Source organism: Bos indicus x Bos taurus, chromosome 16, assembly GCF_003369695.1.
Source record: "Bos indicus x Bos taurus breed Angus x Brahman F1 hybrid chromosome 16, Bos_hybrid_MaternalHap_v2.0, whole genome shotgun sequence".
NCBI lineage: Eukaryota > Metazoa > Chordata > Mammalia > Artiodactyla > Bovidae > Bos > Bos indicus x Bos taurus.
The window spans coordinates 56,283,334-56,306,936 of NC_040091.1; the positions used below are offsets into that span (position 1 = coordinate 56,283,334).

The 23,603-nt window shown below is 45.0% G+C and overlaps 1 protein-coding gene and 1 non-coding gene across 3 annotated transcripts in view; both read right to left on the bottom strand.

Annotated features, from left to right (window-relative positions):
* Window positions 1-22,384, bottom strand: part of TNR (tenascin R) — a 487,688-nt gene extending 465,304 nt beyond the window's left edge. For both annotated transcript variants that reach the window (XM_027565405.1, XM_027565404.1), the window contains exon 1: window positions 21,938-22,384. The gene's annotated coding sequence lies outside the window, so the exon portion shown is untranslated. The remainder of the gene's footprint in view (window positions 1-21,937) is intronic.
* TRNAY-GUA lies at window positions 15,896-15,967 on the bottom strand. Its single transcript has one exon. It is a non-coding gene; the product is annotated as a tRNA-Tyr (tRNA).
* Window positions 22,385-23,603: the final 1,219 nt, after the last annotated feature.

Consider the following 23,603-nt stretch of genomic DNA (forward strand, 5'->3'; position numbering starts at 1 on the left):
TTTAATGGGTATATATTTGTATAATATTACATGCTTGGATAGATGGATTAATAAATGGATAGTTAAATAAATAGATAGATGTGCAAATAGACAGACTGATATAATTCCTTCCCCAGATAGCTTACTCGGTCACCTTTCTTATTTATTTAAAGTTTCTGGTAGCAGAGTGGTGGATGCTTTTGAACATGTTCCTCATAAGCAGTGGATGCCCTAACCCTCAATTTGTAGCTCTGCTTCTAAAAAGCAGTCCTCATAAGGACCCTCATAATAGCTCAGCTCTTATCCAGAGTCCACTTGGGGGTCATCTCCATTCACTTAGTCTCCAAGTATCTACTGAGGACTTACTGTGCACCAGGGATTGGGCAAGACTCTGGGAATAGAAGGTGAACAAAATAGACACTACATGTGAATCTGCAGCTTGCCAACTGCTGGGAAACTAGATATTAATTAAATAATTCTATGTACATGTACCAGTATATATGCACGTATGTATTTCTAAACTGATAGACTTGATGTGCTCACCTGAAACTGATATTTTTAATATTTTGATGAAATTTGATAAAATTGACATTAGATATATAAATTATGAATATAGATAAAGATTTCTAAGCTAATAAATTCTTTAACCTTTTAAAAAATTTATTGGACTAAGTATAGTTGTCAGGCATACTAAGATGGCTGATAAATTCTAAACCTGCTAAAAGTAAGTAAATTATGACCATAAAGTCAGGAAAAACAGTGAAAGCAGCTATTTCTGGAGGAGGGTGGTATTTGTGATCAGAAAGAGACATATAAGGGTGTCCTTGAAGTTCTAGGATAGTGATGTTCTATTGTTTCACCTGGAAGGTTGTTACAGGGAACTTGAATAATTATTACTCAATTATTATTATTGATTAAATTTTACTTTCAGGTTTTATGTACACCTGTGTGTATATGTTACGTCTTACAACTTAACAATTTTAAATAATAAAGAGAAATCCAGAGTTTCCTATGAGAGCACATTACAAGGTCATCTGGCTCCCTGGAGGAAGGGGCATCTGACCTGAAATTTACAGATGAGATAAATTAGGCACAGAAAGGAAGATGTGGAGAGAGAGGATGGAGGAAAGGGAAGGAGGCAGAGAGGGAAGATCATAGCACAGAACAGAGCCCAGAGAGCCTGGGGGACCCTGAAAGCAGTCTAGTAGCTAGAGCCCAGAGAGGGAGGAAGAGCAATGCTAGAGAGAGAGGCAGGAAGGGGGCCATGCCGAGCCTTGTTAAGGATTTCTGTTCATGTCTTAAGATCAGTGGAAAGCGCTCGAAGGTGTTAAGTGGGAGAACGACATGATCAGATATACATATTGATGAAATCTCTGACTAAAAGTGTACAGAATACATTAGAATAAGGCAAGAGAAGATGAGGGAAGATTATTGAGGGGCTCATGTTAGCCATAAAAGAAAAAGATGATGTTAGTTTGAATAAAGTAGTAACTGGTTAGAGATGGAAAGTAACAGACAGATGTAAGAGATATTGAGAAAGTAAAGTCAACAGAACTTGGCGATGGATTTGTTGCCTGTCTCCCCTCAAATGCATGTTTCATGAGCTCCGAGTCACCATCTCCGGTGGATGTTCAGAACCTAGGACAGTTCCTGGATCTGTCAGGCTCTCCTCGAAGACTCTTCACCGTGGTTGTTTCTGTGTGCAGAATGTGTCATATAATGGAAGTGGAGTGATGGGAGAAAGCTTCTGGGGTTCCCAGTACATAAAAAACGCAACGAGGACAAACAGCTTAGAGCATTTAGGAGCCACCCTGGGGATTCCAGCACTTCCTTCACAGAACAGGGAAGTAAATTAAACAGAAAATGCATTATTTCAATGGTAGTAAACATGATGAAAGAAGAAAATACAGTTACTAGTGCTATTGGGTATGCTAAAACACTAATCTTCACAAACATCTCAAAGATCGCCCAGACAAGGAATAAACGGCCAAACTAACACCAGCCAACTACCCTTTACTCAAACAGATTGTCTGGTCACCCACTCCGTGTTACATCCTGCAGAAGGCCAAGAAATAGAGAGCAGCTATGTAACTGGTAGACTCTTTAAAGCTATGGAATGAAGCTCAGATTGGTGCTATTTAGTATACTTTTAAGTTTAAAAATGTGGCTGGAGAGATTCTCCACAATTTTCAACATGAAAATAAAATGACACCCCAGCTACCCCAACCCCGCCCATCTCCTAAAGTGCATGTAGGCAGCTAAGAGTTGGAAGCTGTTGTTCAGGCAGTTTGCACAAGGAAGGAGAATTCTCCTCCCACTCTGTGGTCAAAGAAAGTGGCATAAACGAAGCTGAATATGTTCTAGGACTAAGTAAACACCCTTTTTGTTGATGGTAAGTCAGCAAATGCCTAGGCAAGGTCTGCATTTGAGGTGTAGACTTTTAAAGCCCAAAGTCAGGCCAGTTATTTAAGAGGAGAAGCAGAAACTGAAAAAATGTAATCATAAATTATGACAAAGCCTGAGCGTTTTTAAAAGTCTTATTTTTTTCAGAATAATTTGTATGACTGCATGACATGAAACTCTTCACATCAGTGTCTGTTTTTCAGTGGAGTAAATCTGATATACAAATAACGTTTGATTATAGGCAAATCAAAAGAGAGGTGGAAGGGGGTGGGACTGGGGAAATCTGCTTGAATGAGCCCCAATGTGGCATGTAAAGAGTGACAGCCAAGCAAAAACAAGGGCATGAAGAGGCCACAGATCTATACTAGACTGAAATGAGGATCCTCTTTACCAAAATACTTGAGGATGACTGCAGAGAAAGGAGCCAAGCTATAATAAGGGACTTGCTTAAGGAATGACAAGGGAACTCTAATGACAGCTTGGCCTGGTAGTCTATTGAGCAGTCTATGGTGGGGCCAAAAAATGATGACTCTTTTCCCAAGGAATCATCTATTGCCCAGAAAATTTGGAATTTATGAGGTCTTAGTTTAAAAACCTCAAAATCTTTCTATGGAAACTTTCAAGGACTATAATTCCAACAATAGTGTTTAAGGTCAACCTGCTTAAAATCACAACCAGAACTGAACCAAATCCAAGATCCATGTTTCTACCAGGGTGAAGGTCTCTGCTGCTCACAAGATGAGACCCTGAGGAAGCATTCAGACAGCAGCCATCACCCAGCACACTCTAGTGGGAAGAGCATCAGGCTGGCAATCAAGAGACTGGTCCTGGCTTTGCCACTGATTTTCTATGAGATTTCCTTTCTCTGTCCTGAGTCTCCTTGTTTATAAAATAAGAGAACTGAATTAGATGTTTCTTTCTAAGGAACAAGTGCAGCAAAAGTCCTGAAGGGCTGAAATTGACATTTTTGATAAGCCAATACAAATGTAACAGAGTGAATAGTAGAGAGAGAAATGAAACAGAGGTCAAAAAAAATATGGAAGATTTTGTTGATGATGTAAGACATTTGAGTTTTATTTTTAACTGAAAGGAAAAATCACTGGATTATTTTAAGAAGTATGATCACTTTAGTGTTAGGTATAGATTGGCTCCGGGGGGAGAGTGGAATCAGGGATAATAGCTGGGGGCTTTGGCACTGGTCCAGGTGAGACCTCGGGGCATTCATAGTAGAGGAAGGATCTGAAAAGTACTTAAAGGTAGAGCCAACTTGCTGATTGATTGATATGGAGTGGTATGTGAGGAAAAGAGGAATTAATAATGACTTGAGTGACTAGGTAGATATAGTACCTTCTACCGAGAAGAGAAACAGTAAAAGAGGAGCAAGTTTAGGACATCGATGAGCCAGAAATTCTCTTCAGACACATTACGTTGAAAGACTTTATTAAATATCAAAGTAGAGACGCTAGGTAGAATGTTGGATTCTCTAAGCTGGGTTCCAGAAAGACGTTCAGAGCTAGAGGCATGGGCTTGGTAGTCGCTGATGTACAAGTGGTATGTGGTCCCTAGGTGAAGTTAGACCCTTTTCCCTAGCCTCATGACTGAATTCAAGAGTATTCTAAGTTTTAAAGTGTAAAAAGAGAAGCCAGGAAAGTAGCGGTCCCTGAGACAGAAGGAAAACCTAAAAAGTGCATGTCACCAAAGCCAAGGGAAGGTAGTGGTCTAAGGAAACAGGTAACTGCCCAGTGATGCTGAGACATCAAGTACAAAGGCAGCAGAGAAATGACCATGAGATCTGGCCACATGAGACTGCTCTTGAGCAGTGTCTAAGGAGCTGTCAGGATAGACTGGGTGAAGAGAGAATGGAAGGGAGAATCGGGAACAGTGACACGTTCCATGAGATTTGCCGTTGAGAAAGCTGAGAAATAGAGTAGAAATTAGAAAGAGAGGAGAATCAGGAGAGTCTGAGTGAACTCCGGGAGTCGGTGATGGACAGGGAGGCCTGGCGTGCTGCGATTCATGGGGTCGCAAAGAGTCGGACACGACTGAGTGACTGAACTGACTGACTGACTGAGAATCAGGAGAGGCTTTCATGTATTTTAAGGCAGGAGATATCAGAGAACATGTATATATTAATAGGAAAATAAGGTGGTGAGGGAGAAATTGAAGATTCAAGAGAGGAGTGTTGAGGGACTTCCCTGGAGGACCAGTGGTTAAGAATTTGCCTTCCGATGCAGGGGACATGGGTTCTATGCCTGGCTGGGGAACTAAGATCCCACGTGCTGTGGAGAAACTAAGCCTTCATGCCATAACTAGGGAGCCCATGTGCCCCAATTACTGAAGCTCAAGTGCTCTAGAGTCTGTCCTCTGCAACAAGAGAAGCCCCGGCGATGAGAAGCCTGCCCACTGCAATGATAAAGCCACACACCACACTGAAGACCCAGAACAGCCAAAATAAGAAAATCAAGGAAAAGGAGTGGTGATAACTGCAGGAATGAAGTCCTTAGGAAGTGTGAGAGTCTAAGGTCACAACACAAGAGGAGAGGTTAGCCCTAGGGAGGAGCAGGGGCCCAGCACCCCTGAATAAGGAGGGAAGACAGAGAGGATGGGCTCTGCGACAGTGAAAGGTGTGGCGTTAGTAGCAGGAGGGCAAGGGAGAATCTGTCTGCTAAAACACCAAGTAAGGTCATCCAGGGGAAGAAATTAAAAAGGGAGGGTCGGTAGTCTTTGGGGAAAGGAGAGGTAAAATTGTGATTTTGGAGAGTGGAAAGTAAAGGTGCTAAAGAAGTGTCATGGAATTGCCAGACTGTTTCCAGTACTCACTTGGGTCATAACTGTAATGCAATAACAGTCCACACAGCTATCTATTTCTCTCTAGTAGTGTATACTTGTTCAGAGGTAAGCATGACCCAGAGTTTAACAAGGTGGGGTTCTGCCAGGTGAATAAGGACAAGAAGGCCTCAGAGGCTTTGTGAGGGATTAATGCTATAGACGGAGGACAGAATCTAAAGCCTGGTAAAGCCAAGCAATGGAGAGTGAAGAAAAAGAAAAAGGCCAGGGGCTTGAAGAAGTCAGTGCAATTGTGTAAGTGGTGGAGCTGAAGCACGAGAGTGGAAGAGAAAGAATAATGGCCAGAATTGGGAAGCTAGACCTCAGGACTGTGAGGAAGGTGCAGTTAACAGCACTGTTGAGGGGCAAGGATATGCTCATGGGAGGAGGTGAACCCTCTGGTGCTGTCATTAAAGTCTGAGAGACCCACACTCTGCTTTCCTGACCTGCGTGTCTCCTGTCCTTATGGTTGACCAGAGAGGGACTTTCCTAATAAGCATGGTTTAAAGGATGCTGTGGGAGCCTCACAGCCCTACAGAGGCTTGCAACTGGTTTCTAACATTCTCCTATTAAAGCTTCCTTCACTTCTTTCCTTCTGCTTTCCATTAGTGCCACCACCTAACTTATTAATTCATTATCAATCATTTATACATAGGTGTGATTTAGTGACTCCCAGTCTTTCAAGTGAGAAGGGGTTGGCTGCATCAGCTTTTAATAGGCTACAGGGCATGATTTTTAAGGAAGAATCTGAATTAAGGAGGGGATCCCCCAAAGGGGGAAAGGGGTTAGGATATAAACACTTGTTGAGCACCTACTATGTGCCAGGCTCTGCTCCAAGGGTTTTGAATATGAGTTATCATTTGAGACACCATTGCTTCCCCTTATTTATGCAACAGGATGGCTCAGAAAGAAACATCTGTCCTTTGCCTAAGCACCACAGCCAATGAGTGATGAAGCCAGGGTCTGAGGTCAGAGCTACAGAGCCTAGAAGGTGTTCAGATGGGAGGGAGAGGCATTTAAAAGGAGAAATACAACCAGTCTGAGGCACTTCTTGGCAAACCTCACAATCCTAGTCTCCGGCTCCCTTCCTGAGGACCTCGAATCTGTGTGTGGCTTTTTTTTTTTCCACTTTCTTTATGAGGTTGTTCCTTGATGAGTTTTTTCCTCCCTTCCTTTTTTTTTTTTTTAAACAATAATTTAAATTTTTATTAGGTGCTCAGCCGCAGCATAAATACCCCTATTTGAATTGCTGACACACAAATCAATAGGAAAGCACTTTCCTGGACTGGAGCCTTGGCATGCGAACCTCCCAGCCGCATCCTCTTTCCAGATGAGAAGGAGTTGAAGAAACAGAACGAGCCATTTTCTTAAACAAGCCACAGTTAAAGGAAACAGAATGAGCCATTCAAAGTTTCTGGTCTCAGGGCTTTTCTTTCATTCTCTATCCCTCATTCTCACTAAGCAGTCTCGCCTTTAACCTCTGTATTACCAATCCGAGCGGTGTCATTTCTACAGGAGGAAGTGAAGAAAGCAGTGTGGGTGGCTGAGAAGTGGCCTCACGTTTTTTCAAATGAGAGCAAACCAGCGTCCCCCAGTATTCCGTCAGAGAGGAAAGATCTGGAGTTTCTGCAGGTCCTACCCACCCACCTCTGAGACCCCACCATCACTCTCTGGCTTGGAGAACTTGCAGTAGGAGATATGCTTAATATAATGGAATGTCTCAATAGCAAATAAAATTCAGTTAGGCTGTGCTTTTAATACCCTGATGAAAAAGGCAACAAGCTTGTATCCTGCTACATAGCTTAGGATTCCACACCTAAAAACCCAAGTGGTTGATAATTCTCCCCATGGGTATCCTAAAACGAAGGTCCAAATGCTAATCTTCTTCTTGTGTATTATCTCCCACCGTTCTTACCACTCCACCACCACGACTCAGTGATCCTGTGTTTCAGCTATACCACGTTTCTCAGTTACCTTCTGACGTGCCCTTTCTTTCTGACTCTGAGTCTTTGTATATACTGTTTTCTCTCTGAATAACAGAGTGACCAAGCAATGTGAGTCACCTTGCCCCTCACCCCACCCCCAAGCAGTTGGTTTCTAGACATTAACACTTCCTTATGTTGTGGGGTAGTTACCTACCTGTATGAATACATACAGATGGTCAACAGGCACATGAAAAGGTGCTCAGCATCACCAATAATTAGGAAAATGCAAACTCAAAACCACAAGGAGATATCACCTCACATCTGTCTGAATGGCTATTATCAAAAAGTATGTGTGTGCTCAGTGGTGTTTGACTCTTTGGGACCCCATGGACCCCGCCGGGCTCCTCTGTCCATGCAATTTTCCAGACAAGAATACTGGATTGGGTTGCTATTTCCTTTTCCTGGGAATCTTCTCGACCCGGAGATCGAACCCATGTGTCTTTCATCTCCTGCATTGGTAGGCAGATTCTTTTACCACTGCACCTCCTGAGAAGCCCCACTATCAAAAAGAGAAGATAACAAGTGCTGAGGGGTGGTGGAGAAAAGGGAACTCTTGTGGACTGTTGGGAATGCAAAACTGGTGCAGCCACTTGGTGGCTTTGTGGCTTCTCCTCTACCACAAACAGATTGCTGCTAAGTTGCTTCACTCGTGTCCGACTCTGTGTGACCCCATAGACGGCAGCCCACCAGGCTCCTCCATCCATGGGATTTTCCAGGCAAGAGTACTGGAGTGGGGTGCCACTGCCTTCTCCACAAATAGATTGGGAGATCCTCAAAGCAGGGAGCCATGTCTCATTCAATCCCATATCCATTAACAGTATGCCTCCCAGTAGGTCTTTAGTAACAATTTGTTGAAATAGAGGATACTGGCTGAAGATTCATTCATTCATTCATTCATTCACCCAACCAGAATTTACTAAATACAGTATGCCAGTTTAGAAATCCAACTGTGAATAAAACAAAGTCCTTACTATTGGGGAGTTTATGTTCTATATATACATATACATATATATATATATATATACACACACACATATATAATATTAGTTGATGATAAATGAGATAAATAAAAATAAAATGGGAGAGTGACAAGGAAAGCTATTTTATTTACTATTTAACCTCTCTCTATTTCCCCTATACCCCTAGTCCCTGACATCTACCTTCTACTCTGTTTCTATGATCTCAGCTTGATACCATGCAATATTTATTTTTTTCTGTCTGGCTTACTTCACTTAACATAATGCCCTCCATGTTCCATGTTGTCACAAAAGACAGGATTTCCCTTTTTTATAGCTGAATGATATTCTATTGTTTACACATGTATGCTACATCTTCTCTAGCCTTTCATCCACTGATGGACACTTAGGTTGTTTCGATACCTTGGTTATTGTGAATAATGTTGCTATGAACATGAGAATGCAGATATCTCTTCAAGATGGTAATTTCATTTCCTTTGGATACATATCCAGAAATGGGATTGCTGGATCATATGTGAGAGTTGGACCATAAAGAAAGCTGAGCACCGAAGAATTGATGCTTTTGAACTGTGGTATTGGAGAAGACTCTTGAGAGTCCCTTGCACTGCAAGGAGATCCAACCAGTCCATCCTAAAGGAAATCAGAAGGACTGATGCTGAAGCTGAAGCTCCAATACTTTGGCCACCTGATGCAAAGAACTGACCTGTTGGAAAAGACCGGGATGCTGAGAAAGCCTGAAGGCAGGAAGAGAAACGGATGACAGAGGATGAGATGGTTGGATGGCATCACCGACTTGATAGACATGAGATTGTTGGATCATATGGTAGTTCTAGTTTTAGTTTTTTGAGGAACGATAATAGCTGCACCAGTTTGCATTTCCCATCAACAGGGCACAGGGGTTCTCTTCTCCACACCCTCCCCAACACATGTTATCTTTTTGATAACAGCCATTCTGGCAGGTGTGAGGTGAAATCTCTCCATTGTTCTGATTTGCATTTCCTGATTATTGGTGATGATGAATATCTTTTCATGCCCCTGTTGGCCATTTGTATCTTCTTTGAAAAAATGTCTATTCAGGTCCTTTGCCCATTATTAATTATTTAGGTTTTGGAACATTTATTGTTATTGAGTTGTGTGAGTTCTTCATATATTTTGCATATTAACCTTTTATCATCTATGCGGTTTGCAAATACCTTCTCCCATTCCGTAGGTTGCCTTTTCATTTCATGGATGGTCTCCTTTTCTGTGCAAAAGTTTTTCAGTTTGTTTCAGTCCCACTTGTTTATTTTTGCTTTTGTTGCCTTTACTTTTAGTGTCAAGGAGAGCCATTAAAGATAAGATTAATAGGGTGGGCTTCTCTGTGGAGTTTACATTTAAGGCTGCTGGCCTGCTGGACACAGACTCTATGTTCTTTAGCTGCTTGTGGAATGAGGTGGGAGCTGTCCCTGTGTAGTGGCTGTGATGAGTGGCTCAGGTTCCCAAGATGGCTGACTGGGGGAGACAGGAAAGCCAAGACTATCTGACCATAGGAAACTTGGCTGCTGCAGCATTCAGCACTGATCTACTGAGGGAGCTATTTTGAAAAATATGGTGGAAATGAAAGAGCTTGAGATCCTTATGCCAGAGGCCTTAAAGGAAACCCTGGGCTCTGCCCATCCCCCCACATATGCTGCAGCAGCCACAGGAGCTGATCCTGTCTTCTGGACTTCTGGGCAGAGGATCTTCTTAACCTTTGTGATTTCAACCATCAGCCCAATCCCAGCACAACAATAAGGGCTATAAAATGAATAAGCCCAAAGCTGCAAGATCTTGATCTCAGTTTTGTGACTTACTACCTATGCTGCCTTGGACAAGCCACAGAAACTCTATAGTAATTCCCCCGTCTATAAAATGGGAGCAATTAACGTGTCGTTTTGCCCACCTTCACACATAGTTTTGCAGATCAAACGTGATATATGTAATAGTACTATGAATATTATGAAACACAACAAAAATGCAAGAAATTATTATTGCCAACAATCAGGGAATCAACATTCATTGACTATTAAGTGCTAGAAACCCCATAGAATACTGCTGCTGCTGCTGCTGCTAAGTCGCTTCAGTCATGTCCTACTCTGTGCGACCCCATAGACATCAGCCCACCAGGCTTCCCCGTCCCTGGGATTCTCCAAGCAAGAACACTGGAGTGGGTTGCCATTTCCTTCTTCAATGCATAAAAGTGAAAAGTGAAAGGGAAGTCGCTCAGTCGTGTCCGTCTTTAGCGACCCCATGGACTGCAGCCTATCAGGCTCCTTTCCAGGCAAGAGTACTGGAGTGGGGTACCATTGCCTTCTCCCCATGGATACTACCTTTCTCAATTTTCACAAAATGTTAAAAGCTACCATGTTCCTCATCTTAGAGTCAGGGAAACAGAGATTCAGGAAGGTTAAGTGAGCTCACCAAGAGTGTAGAGCTGGGCAGAACCAGGATCAAAGCTCAAGTCCACTGTCTTCAGAACTGATACAATTTCTCCCTGACTCTGTGTCCTCCTGCCTATGAGTGGTTGGCTCAAGCTTGGGATGGATTCTCATCCCTGAATAACCTCATTCAGAGCTGGGGTTCGCATTTCCCCTGAGTTGCGCCTCTCAGCCCCAATGCAAGAACTAAATACACCTCTAACCAAGCCTGCATTGGGGTGCCCAGGTCTCCTGGTGTCCAGTCCCCCTACCCTGGGATAAACCTGTCTCTTGGCTTGGTGGGCCACTGTGTCAGGAACATCGAGGGTCGGTTCTAAGGCACTGCACAGCCCTCTTGCTCCTTTGGCTGATATTCTGCCACTGTCTCCATCTCTGACCTCACAGCAGGGTAGGCTTAAGCTACACTGAACTTCCCTTTGGCCCCAGCCAATACTACTGCATCCCTTGAAATCTTCTGGTGGTCCTGGCTGCCCCGGTGTTCAATTTATGTCCTCACAGCTGAACAAGAACCCTAAGTAGGAGCAAATTGAGCTTTACTGCATTTTCCTACCATATTCCTCCCAGCTGGACCAAGCATTTGAGAATCCATCACAGGAATTTTATTTTGCATGGTGGCAGATTCGAGTTAAAAGAAGTGGCCCACAAGTGAATGGGTAGTTTTAACTGTGGCCCAGATAATCCACAAAGTGGATAAACCACAAAGTGAATGAGGCTTTTGTGGGTACATGAGAATTGACACCACCTTGTGAGATCGGATGAAGGAAAATCCATTTAAGAAAACTCACTTGCATGGAGCTGGATTCTTTTCTCATCCTGAAAGAGTTAGATGTGGCTTTGTTGAAAATACAGAAGAACTCCCCAAAGGAGTGGTAGTGGAAGAAGTGACAGCACTAAGCCCCCGAGAGAAATGGTGACTGATCTGATCTTATTTTTAAACTCGTCTTTGTGATTCAAACCAACCTTGTGAGAGCTATGATTCTCCAGTCTTTGCATCTCTCTAGCCACCAGGAACTTTCGTAGTTTCTGAGTGATGCTCAGCACAACATGGTAATTTAATACACAGAGTTCCTGGGTATGAATCTTGGCTCTGCCATTTATTATGTGTCTTCTGGCACTTTAAACAATCTCTTTGTGCCTTAATTTTTTCATCTGTAAAATGGGGACAATAATAGTACCTCCCTCAAAAGGTAGTTGTATAGATTTAGTAAGTTTCTGTGTGTGGAGTACTTAGATCAATTGCCTGGCAATCATGTTTATAAAGTAGATGTTAGTGATTATCATGCTACAAAAAAATAGACATGAAACTATTTTTGGCTCTATCTGGTGACTTAGGAAACTCAGGCTGTTAGAGCCTAACATGCTGGTAGCCGATTTCCAGTAACCACTCCATGGTTGCTACTTGGCAGGCTTGGTCAGGCCAGTGGCTGAGCTTAACTCCAGGGAGGAGACCTAGTGCTTCAAAAATGAAAGAGCTGTTTACCCTTTCTAGCAGGCTTTTGCCTTTGGCAAATAGTCCCCTTAGCAACATTTGACCTTAAGAACTTAGCAGGAAAAGGGCAAAACATTTCAAGGAACAGGAGCTGGGTCTCCTCCCAGGTGTCATGTCACAGCAGGGCAAGGGGATGTCAGGTGGGACTCCCTGGCCACTCTGTCAAATGTAGCTGCCTAAGGTCCCCAGGAACCTGCCTGGGAAGTGTGGAAGCTGTAGAAGGACGTGTGTGTGTGCAGAGAGAGAGAGAAAACTCTGAACTGGTCCAGTCTCCTCCACTCCAGCTGCAGTGAAGAGGTACTGGTGGAGCAGAGAGAGCTGGGAGGTGACCCCTATGGAGTTGGAGGGAAGACACTGCCAGGGAATCCCCCTGGCCCTCTCGGGTGGTGTCATTCCTTTTTCCTCCTAGGTCTCCAAGGATGGCTGCCTGAGCTTTCCACTCTCACTAAATTAAGCTGATAAAATACAAATGAAAAAGGAACGGGGGAGGGGAAGAGGATAAGGCACACTCTTCCTTTGCATTTTAATATGAGCCTCAGACCATTTTCAATAAGAGATTGACAGAACGTGGTCAGCTCCCCACCCCCACTCATTACATACCAAGATCCAGATCAATAGCATCCTTTCCTCTCCTCTGGAATATTCCACTTGTCCCCTCCATGGATGGAGGATGGGCACAGGATGCCACACCCTTGACATGATTGGCTGACCTCTTGAATGTCGGGTCTGGAAGGGCATCCCTTCCAGACATACTCCCCTGGGACCTGTGCTCCAAGTGGGCAGCACTGAGTCCCTGATCTTTCCAGGGAGCCAGGTGTGGGGATACAGCCAGGACTCACCACAGGGGCAATCCCACGGGGATAACAGCCATCTTGTTTGGTTAGTCTGCCTTCCCTTGAGTAGCTGTCCCAGGTGCTGCCCAGAGGCTCTTGTAGGACTGAGGAGTGCTGGTAGTAAGATGAAAAGAAGGCAGGGTTCAAGTCCACTGCCTGTCCCCTGAATAGACTTGCTCCAGCAGCCAGTCTCAGGCCACAGGGGGCACCCCCAACCCATGGGGGAAATATATGGCAAAGTATCCATGTGACCTAACCTCCACCCTTAAAATGCCCTCCTTCCACCTTAGACATTGCCATCAAGAGAGAACTCCACTAACTGAAGACCCTGTAAGTGCTACAGGCCATTCGGAGTCTTCGTTACGAAAATGATATCTCATTGAACCCACAACAGCAATTTCCAGAGGTAGAAGCTATTTATTAATACTTCATTTCATAGGTGAGGCGACTGAGGCTCAGAAAAGTCAAGTGACTTTCCCAAGGCCACACAGCCAGTAAGTGGCAGAGCCAGAATTCAAACCCTTGCTGGGCAGGGTTTCGCCAGAGCATTTCTGCAGGCCCCAGCAGGGGCCGGAGGGGAGACCAGGAGGGCGTGGGGGCTGGTCAGCACCGGCTCTGCAGTCTCATTGCCGGATCCCATCTGGAGCCAGGAGGCGCAGAAACCTGGCGGCTTCCGAAGCAGATGAAAAGCCAACCTCCCTCAAATTGTTTTATTTAAAGCCAGATTCCTGACTGTTTGAAGCCGCTTGATTTTGGCAGTCCTTGTTTCTTTTCCTTTTAAACAGCCCTCGGAGATGAGGGGAACGTATCGCTGCCGGCGCCTCACTTGCAGATGCTCAGAAGACCTTCGGCCTCCCCCGCCCCTACCGGCTGCTCCCCGCTGCAGCTGAGCGGTGAGTGTAAGTGCGTGTGAGCACGTGGGCGCGTGCACGCGACTGGGTTGGAGAGAGGCAGGGAGCCCGGAACCCATTAGCACCCCAAGTATAGATACAGATGAAGTCTTCTGATTTTATACAGAATCTCACCAGCGTTAAACTTCATTTATATCTCTATAAATGCATACGGCTTTGAACACGAGACTTTACGGCTGGGTTTGTAAGTTTTGTCTCCCTGCAGGCACAGCCTGGGTCACCGGGAGGAGATGCCCCAACCTTGTGCAGGGCTCTCATCTGGTCCTCGGGGTCTTGTCCTTTCTGCTGCCTGGCCTCCCTGGGTCCTGCCCTCTCCCTGTCTGCACTGAGCCCTCTCACCCCTGGCTCACAGCTGGCTGGACTGTGGGGAGGACGGGGGAGGACCTCGGGGCTGTCACCTGACTACCACTCCACATCTGTCCCTGGACCGGAGCCCCACTGCTGACCTTGGTATTAACAAGTTCACTGGAGATGGCAGGACAGGCTGGCAAAACCTGGTTTATGAACGTATCTGCTTTACAGAATCCATTTAGACAAACAGAACATCCACACAGATGTCGGTGCGCAGTGGCTACAGGGTTTACAATAATTCAGGAGGCAGGCAGCTGCTTCTCTCCTGATGTGCTTATGGAGATAAATTCAAGGTAATCTATATAAACCCAAGCCTTTGAAATTGCACACCGTCAAAAAATTCCCACAATTACTCTAGCCCAGCCAGGAGGTGGCTGTTATGTTCTTCTTATGGAAAACATAATTATAAAGGAAGAGAAAACATTTCATAAATAAAACTCAGAGTGGCAGAAGAACCCGGAGGGAGGGGAAGGCCAGAGAAAAGAAACCCAAAGGGGCTGCAAAACCCAGTGTCCCCTTTAAGGTTCAGATTAATTTCAGTCCAGGACAATTTCCAGGGAATTAATTGGCAAGAGGCATCTTTCAGATATTTTTAAATATCAGCCTTCCAGGCTCTAGGTGCTAAAAGAGAAGAAAAAATAGCCAACACATGCTCCTAAAATCAAGGTGATGTAAAACAAGGGCCTGCCCAGCCCATTAGCCCTTGAGGAGAATATAAAATCCAGGTCAGCCCAGATAATTGTTAGCTTGTGAAAATGCCAAGTCCCCTCGTCTGTCCCCAGTCCCCAGGCCGCAGGAAATGGCTAGTGGCACATTGGTTCACGCTTCATGCAGATGCTGTCCTGGGCACGGTGTACTTGTGTCCCCATTTGATTCTCATAAAAACCCTTTAAAGACGTGGTGATCTTTATAGGCTTTTGGGGAGCAGTGAAGAAGCCCTGATAAGGAACCTCAGATTCAGACAGGTAAGTCATGGCCCCAGGGCACAAGGTCAGGATGTGGTAGAGAGGGAATCTGAAGCCAAGCTTCCTGTAATTAAGCCCCAGTCCTCGCTTCTTGCTGCACACGGCCCCAGGATGGGAAAGGGAACCGCAGAGAGGAGTGAAAGAACTTGGGCTCTGTTTCAGACAGATAGAGATCAAAAACAGCCCTGCCACCTACAGGCTGTGCTGCCCTGGGCAAGTTATTTAGCCTCTCTGAATTCAGGAGCTTTGGTTCTGTCCTCTGTGGTCTTCATAAGAAAAAGCAACCATTTCAGTTCAAGTTGCACCATGACCAGAGTTTTCCCTTTTTGTTGGACTGGAGAAGGTTTTCCTTGCAAAGCCTTGCTTCTGGGTTGTCATAAGGATTAAACACCTAGCTTAGCACCTTCTACCTAGCTACTTCCAGTAAATGAGAGCTCCTTCTACTATAGTGAAAATCAAGTGCAATACTCTGTTGCCCAGCCTGGTATAATGCCTGATGCATCAAGAACATAGCATAAATAATATCCATCATCATCATCATCATCATAACAAGGGAAACAAGTTAGGAACTCCTGTACTTAAGTTGAGCAGAATGTTAATCGCTCAGTTGTGTCTGACTCTTTGCCACCCCATGGACTATAGCTTGCCAGGCTCCTCTGTCTATGGGATTCTTCAGACAAGAATACTGGAGTGGGTTGCCATTCCCTTCTCCAAGGGATCGTCCCCAGCCAGGGATTGAACCTGGGTCTTCTGCATTACAAGCAGATTCTTTACCATCTGAGCTACCAGGGAAGCCCAGGTTGAGCAGAACCAACAGCAAAATGAGAACATTTTTCTTAGGCCCTCCTGTGGGCCAGGCCCTGTGCTGGACTCTCCCAGCCTTCGTAGGATTGGTTATCTAGGCAGAGATTTTCACATATAAGATTAATAATAATGCAAGATATAAAATTCCTCCAAAGATACGTAAAAGAATCACAGTAGAGCCATCATTAATCGCCAAATGGGTGATACAAGCAAGAAAAGAAGGCAGTTAAGGCACAGGCTTCAAACCTGGGTTTGAATTTCTGTTGTATCACTGAAGTGAAGTGAAGTCACTCAGTCGTGTTCGATTCTCTGTGACCCCATGGACTGTAGCCTACTACACTCCTCCGTCCATGGGATTTTCCAGGCAAGAGTACTGGAGTGGGGTGCCATTGCCTTCTCCAGAGAATCTTCCTGACCCAGGGATCGAACCCAGGTCTCCCGCACTGTAGGCAGACGCTTTACTGTCTGAGCCACCAGGGAAGTCCCTGTTGTATCACTACTTAGCTGTAAAAAGTTGAACAAATCACATAAGTCATAATGCGTCTGTTTTGTCACCTGTAAAATGGACATACTAATATATGTCATGTGTTTTAGACCCTAAATGACATAAAGCATTTATTAACAGTGACAAAAGCAAATGTTTGTTAAGGGCATTCTATGTACTGTGCACTTGGCTAAAGCCCATAGCAAGCGCTGTCAATGTAAGCTGGTATTATCACTAGACAACAGAAAGATCCAAGCTACCAGGGCCCAGGCATGTGAATTTCTTGGGTGGATTCAGATTAAAGACTAAATTCCAGCCCACAGATATTGCTAAGCTGTTGTCAAATATTGGTTGTCATGAATCGACACTGTCCTAGGATCAATGTTCCAGGCTTTTTCCTCTTGTATGATGAGAATTCATCCAGATTAAATAAATTCCTCCCGGGTCCTGCTAATAACTTGTTATTGAATTGTCTACAGCCAGAGAATAAGATGTTTTTATAGCAGCCAAGTGGAGGTGAGCTTGGCAATGCCTGCTCTAAGGACAGAGGTCCCAGGGTTGTAAAACTGTAATGAGTCTGTTGGCTTATTTGCCCCTGGCCCCAGGACTCCATTTCTCATTATGTAATCTCACCTTAAAATGCATAAGCCAGGAGGGACCCAGAGATGTGCCCACCAAGGGTGAGGGCTGACCTCTCTGTCTCCTGGTAACTCTCCGAGCTAAGCAGGAATAGAAGAGTTTAAGATATCAGTTCACTGGAACTGTGTCTATTGTACACTTACCAATGAGGGTCAGACTACAGGAAGCAGACCTAGCTCATTGGGTTGGTGGGGAATGCATCACCCCCACTTCTTCTCTTTGATTTGCCTCCAGGAAGCCACCTGCCTGGTTTTCATAGGGAAAGGGAAGAATTTCAACCCACTGAGACCTATGACCAGAGAGTCTCCCTTTTCCATTTGGTTGGAAGTAGAAGGAACTTGCCAAAATTAAAGAAGTCGAGACAAAGCAACCCAAGTGTGTCCATCAGCAGATGAATAAACAAAATGTGAGCCATGCATACAAAGGAATATTACTCAACCTTGAAAGGGAATGAAATCCTGACACACGCTACAATACGGAAGAACCTTAAAGACATGACGCCAAATGAAATAAACCAGACACCAAAGGACAAATATGGTGTGATTTCACACACAGGAGGTGCCAAGGTTATTCAAGTTCATGGAGATGGGAAGTAAAATGGTGGTTGCCAGGGGCTGGGGCGGTGGGGGAATGGAGAGTTGTTTAAAACTACAGAGACTCAGTTTGGGAAAATGGAAACATTCTGAACATGGATGGTGGTGATGGTTCCATTGACCATGTGAATGTACTTAATGTCACTGAACTATACACTTCAAAATGGCTAAAGTGGTACATTTTATGTAATGTATGCTTTATCACAAGAAAACAAAAGAGTAAAAGGAAAGAGGCAAAACTGCTTAAATTCCCTTTGCCAACTGACCTTTTGGTTACTTGCTATGTTCAAAAATATGTCAATATAGTCCTAGTCCAAAATCATATTCCTAGGTAAAGATGTGGTGATTCTTATACACAGTTGGAAACAGCACTTAAACACCTGAATTCCATTTTTCTCCTCTCAGTGGCCCTGCTTTTAAGATGAGACTCCAGTTAGGTGGGGAATCTCATCCGATCTTTATTAATATCGCTGTAATTGAGATGAGGCAAAGGTGTGTCTCTGCACTTTCCCCATCATTTACTGGGATTGGCGTTGTGGAGATCATTCAAATTTTTTGTTTCCACACAAACCTAGACCTTGGGGAATCCTCATCGTGACTGTCTTCTAACTTGTCATGTCGCAAGGGCTTAGCAATCTACGTTCCATTCCGTGGGATCTCAGCTGGGGGTGCTGATTGAGGAAGAAGCCTTCTCAAAATTGAGCTGACTGGTGCCTTCTCTGATATAGGCCCACCGAAAACAGGCAGAGCCTGGGAAGAAGGTGCTTAGTGAAGTCTCTGAGTGGAGGAAGGCAAAGGACATGTTTTCCCACCAAGCATGTAAACAGCTCTGTGACTCACTTGGCCCCGTTTTGAGATCTCCTAAAGACGTATCCACGTATTCTACTTGGGCTTGATTGTTGCCTGCTACACACACCCCTTGATTTTCCAACACCATGACTATAAACTTGGACAAGGAGGACACTCCTCCCCCACCTTTGTGTTACCCACCCAGTAACAGTAGCATCAAACCTCCAAAATGTTCTCGAGAAGTCTAGTGTCTATATGAAACACTAAGCAATACATTTTCTCTGCAAAATGTAGCAATCAAAGCTATGGTGATAAACTTCAGAAAGTGAAGAAAGTGATGGGGTTGAAGGAGGGAAATATTGATTGGAAAGAAGAACAAGGGAACTTTTGTGTACCCTGTTTGGGGGAGTGATTAAACAGGTGTACACAGGTGTCATCAAGACTCACTAATCTTGACACTTAAGACAAGGATAGTTTTATTATATGTGAATTATTCCTAAAAAAAATTTTTTTTAAGTAATAGTGGAGGTCTCTGGGTAAAAAAGGGTAACCCATGACTGGGATCACTGACTCAATGGACGTGAGTCTGAGTGAACTCCGGGAGTTGGTGATGAACAGGGAGGCCTGGTGTGCTGCGATTCATGGGGTCGCAAAGAGTCGGACACAACTGAGCGACTGAACTGAACTGACTGATGACTGTAGCAACCTTTTCCTTCTCTCCACCTTTTCCTATATCTCTCATCCCCCCAGATCTCAGAGACAGCCCAGTTGAGTCTCTACCGCTCAGTGAATGAGGCCTGGGTATGAAAATAGGCTGACTTTCCTTCCAAAATGCTGGCCTGATGTGAGAGCTAGAGCTGCTGCAGGAGTGGAGGTCTTATTAAGGAGTGGATTTGTGTCCAGTTCCCTACTCCTCTCCACAGGTTTCTGTAGGTGCTCAGAGCCCAGACTTCTCCTGCTTCTTAGTCATCCTCCCACATTTTGAGCCACAGAGAAATCAGTGGAGGTGTTCCCAGAGGAGGCTCATAGGAGAGAAAAGTCATCAAACACTTTGGTGGTGTCATTACCAAGACACTCACGGTAATCTTGGAAGGGTGCCTTCAGCTGGGATTTCTGGGGCAAGGCGAGCATGGCAATCGGGTGCAAGATATCATTTCAGCCTTGAGTCCACCAGTCTGGGGTTCCCTCTTCACAGTAAGTCCAGAGAACTCCTCACCTTTCTGGCCATGGGTCATGACCATCTTTTTGGCTGAGAACTAAAGACCAGCAACACCTTGAGACTCCTAGTCGATTCTCATTCTTTGCCAGGGAGGAGCCATCACGCCACACTGAATTCACTAAAAGGCTCTGGTTGAAAAATATGTCCACTGGGAAGCAATTCATCCCTGCTCTCTGCCACATGTGAGCATTTCTGCATTTCACAGGAGATGAGATATTAGGAGACCCAAAGTTCTCTTTCTGCTTTTGCTACCCTCTGGCTTAGCACTTTAAACTCCTATGTCTCCCCATTTATTAAATGGATCCAGTAACGGCACCAAGTACTTCTTTCAGAGAGAATTTGAGGTCATTAGTAAAATAATGATCACTAAGTACAGTGATTTCAGTAACAAATGGTGGCTTTGGATAGGGTCCACTGCAAGGGCATGAATTTTTTTGAACCTTCAGGGACTTGTCATGCAGAAATCCATCTACTCTCTTGTTCAAGCTGGGAGAGTTTGAGAATGGAGGGAGTTGGGAGAGTTGAAATATGAATGAGTCAGTGTTGGTTTCTGATACTCTGCTTTGTCTATTTCAATCTTTTTTTCCCTATCCTTACAGGCTCTGACTACTCTTTCCTCATTGCATTCTACTTCCAGACATTCTAAGGAGATGCTGAGGTTTCTGGATCTAATGATAAGAATAGTTTAAAAAAATAATGATACCATTTCACTCAGGGCTATGTCTTTCACCCAGGAGCCTCTCAAAGCAGAAGCAGAGAGTATTTTGTTCAGCTTGGAGGAGGGACTCAGCATACTGAATTAAAAGCAAGACAGAGAGTCATCACCCTAGAGTTTATCGGCAACTGGAAGGAGTAAAACCTCTCCCCACCTCTGACTCTCTTCTGCTTCAGCATACTTGAAAAAAATGACCAGAACTTTATACAGATAGGGGTTAATTCAAGGCAAGATTTGCTCTTACAAGAAACCACATATGTTTAAAAATACTCCCTTGGGCTGCTCTCCATGGAGATTCAGATGATTGAAAGAAGTCCCTGGTGCCACTTGTTGAATGGCCCCACCCAAGCAGGTGTGGGTAAGACTGAAGGGCAGGGACCAGCAGATAGTGTCTCCAAGGCAAAGCCAAAGCAGCTTCGGGAAATTAACTGAACATATTTCAGAGGGGCAGAAAGCAGAGGAGGCAGAGCAGTACCTTGCAAAAAAAGTCTTAGCAATGAAGTCTAAAGTAATGATGATTCCATTTGTGGAATGTTTCAGTGCTGGGAGACATACATTACTTCAAGCCTTCCTGAGTTAGGACCTGCAGCAGATTCGCTTCTGCTTCCCCAGACATATGGAGACAAACCTTTCTCCTGGGCTGTCTCTCAGTGACAGAAGTCAAAGCAGAACAGACTTTGTCCTCTTTGCAACCATACATAGTCAAGTATGACAGAAAAGTGGAGGGCAGGTCCTGCCTCCTTGCAAATATAGTTTGATCTGCATGGGCCAACCTCTGCAGAGCTCAAGCTACTGACACTTCCTTATCACCATGAAGGCAGGGGGACCCTGGCCCCCAAACCACCCAGCCTGATGCCCACCTGTTGCCCCTGCCCACTTGCCATGGATTCTCACCAGGAGAGAAAGTAATAAAAGGTCAGATTGGGCTCTCTTCACAGCAAGAACCCAGATATTCCTGGGGAAATTGACATTTTTAAAAACCACATCCTCCAACCTCTCTCAGAGGAGCATAACTTTTAACTCTAGCTCCACTCTCAACCCCCTCCCAGCTTCCTTTGTAGCACTTTCCCTCAATGGATGGCTTGTCAGGCAAGAGTTAAAGAAGGTGCACAACTAATTCCCCAAACCCTCCCTCTTATCTACATAAAAGAAAAAAGAAAAAACAGCCCTACCCAGAGACAGACACGAAGGAACCTGCTGGCAATTTAGCTCAGACCTCACCTGTCTTATGCAACAGCCTGCAGACACACACACACACACACACACACACACACACACACCCTCAGAAGACCAGAGTCCACATCCCCCTTTAATTTGGTAGACATAGTTTTGCCCCCTTTTTTCCCCCTACCCAAAACCCGGCTTGACTGGCAGCAGGGAGATAGATGTAACCTTACTGCCAAACGCCTTGTAGGAACATAGGGAGACACACAGGAACCAAAAATGCATCTCATAGCTCTCCGTGGTGCTGAAATCACTCTGGCGAGGAAATCGAAAGGAGCGAGTGCGCTGGACTTACCCGGGCTGGGGGTGGGCAGCAGGGGAGCTAGAGGAGCTTCCTGTGAAGAGAATTCTTGAATGTGCTGGAGCCAGTTGCTGCGCTCACCTAGAGAGCCCACCTTTCTCTTCTCTTCTCTTCTCTTCCCTTCCTCCTTTCCCAGGAGGACCAGAGGAGGCTCCGCGAAAGAAATGAAACCCGAGCTGGCAGGGCTAGAGTGGAAGGAGAAAGAGGAGGCAACCAAAATAAGCTGGAAAAGTCAGGTGGCTTTACTCCACTAGTGGTAATTCCTCGGGTCAGGGAGGACCCCTCTTCTCTCACTGCGTGTCTGAGCCCTTCTCCGTCTCTGCGTGCTGAGCAAACAGCCTGAGTACAGTCGGTTCCTGCCTCTGACGTGAAAGAGACGAGGAAGCCTGGGACTGCTTTGCTGTCTCTCTCTCTCACGCACTCTCTCTTTTCCCCTCTTGCTGAAATTTCAGCTGCATGATATATTTTTTTAAGCCTCTGTTTTTTCCATCCCCCTCGAAGCAGCCCCCTAGTGGACAGAAAAGGAAATCATCCTGAGTCCTCTTTTCAGACACAGGAACACTTGCTCTACCCACACAAACTCTTAGGTGATGCTTTCATACAGACAAGGTCCTGTAGAGCCAGGTTCTGCCCTCTGGTCAAGCCGGATAGGAAGGGAAGGGGAGGTGGAGGGAGACAGAGAGGACAGGAGCTTTTGCAGATCCTCTACCCATGTTATTATTCAGTCACTCAATCGAAGCTGACTCTTTGCGACCCCATGGACTGCAGCACACCAGTCTTCCCTGTCCGTCACCATCTCCCTGAGTTTGCTCAAACTCACGTCCATTGAGTTAGTGATGCCATCCAGCCATCTCATCCGCTGTCGTCCCCTTCTCCTCCTGCCTTCAATCTTTCCCTGCATCAGGGTCTTATCCAACGAGTCAGCTCTTCACATCGGGTGGCCAAAGTACTGCAGCTTCAGCATCAGTCCTTCCAATGAATCATGGGATTCCAGTGAATCCCATGGTTGCAGAAATTAAAAAAGTGAAATGGGTTGGGGGGAGGTGGCTGGGGAATGATGTTTTGAGGAAAATCAGTTTTGAGATTCCCAAGTAGTTTAAGGTCCTGACTCAGCAGAAAGACACTCTCCAAAGAGTGAGGGTCTGCAGCCAACTGAGCTATGTCTGTACACAGGACTCCTGAGAATTGAGTGTCTAAAGAGTCAGGGGATACAGGAAACCAAAGAGAAAGTATCTAGCCAGCACCTCATTTAATGCCCTAGTATGACTTATTTGAAAGCAGGTAAGGAAAATATCTGAAAAGGCATGGCCTGAGATCAACTCAGAGATGGAGAGAGAATTGACCTTGTTAAGCATCCATGGAGAACCACTGCACAGAAAAGTCATCAAGGGGGCCACTGCTCCCAGGCTCCCAGGGATGTCTTATACTCCTTTTTAAATGTACAGTCTCACTGTCTTCTGGAAAGAGCCCCAGTACTTACATTGAGAAAGTTGAATCCTGGGTTCATGCTGCCACTCACTTACTGGACATCTTGCTTCTTTATGGCTCAATTTTAGTGTTTGTAAAATGTGGATAATGCTGCCCCCTCCCTACTGAATAGGAATGCTGAGGAACTAGAATGATACAGAGACATGGAACTGCGGTGTTGGCAGGGAATTTA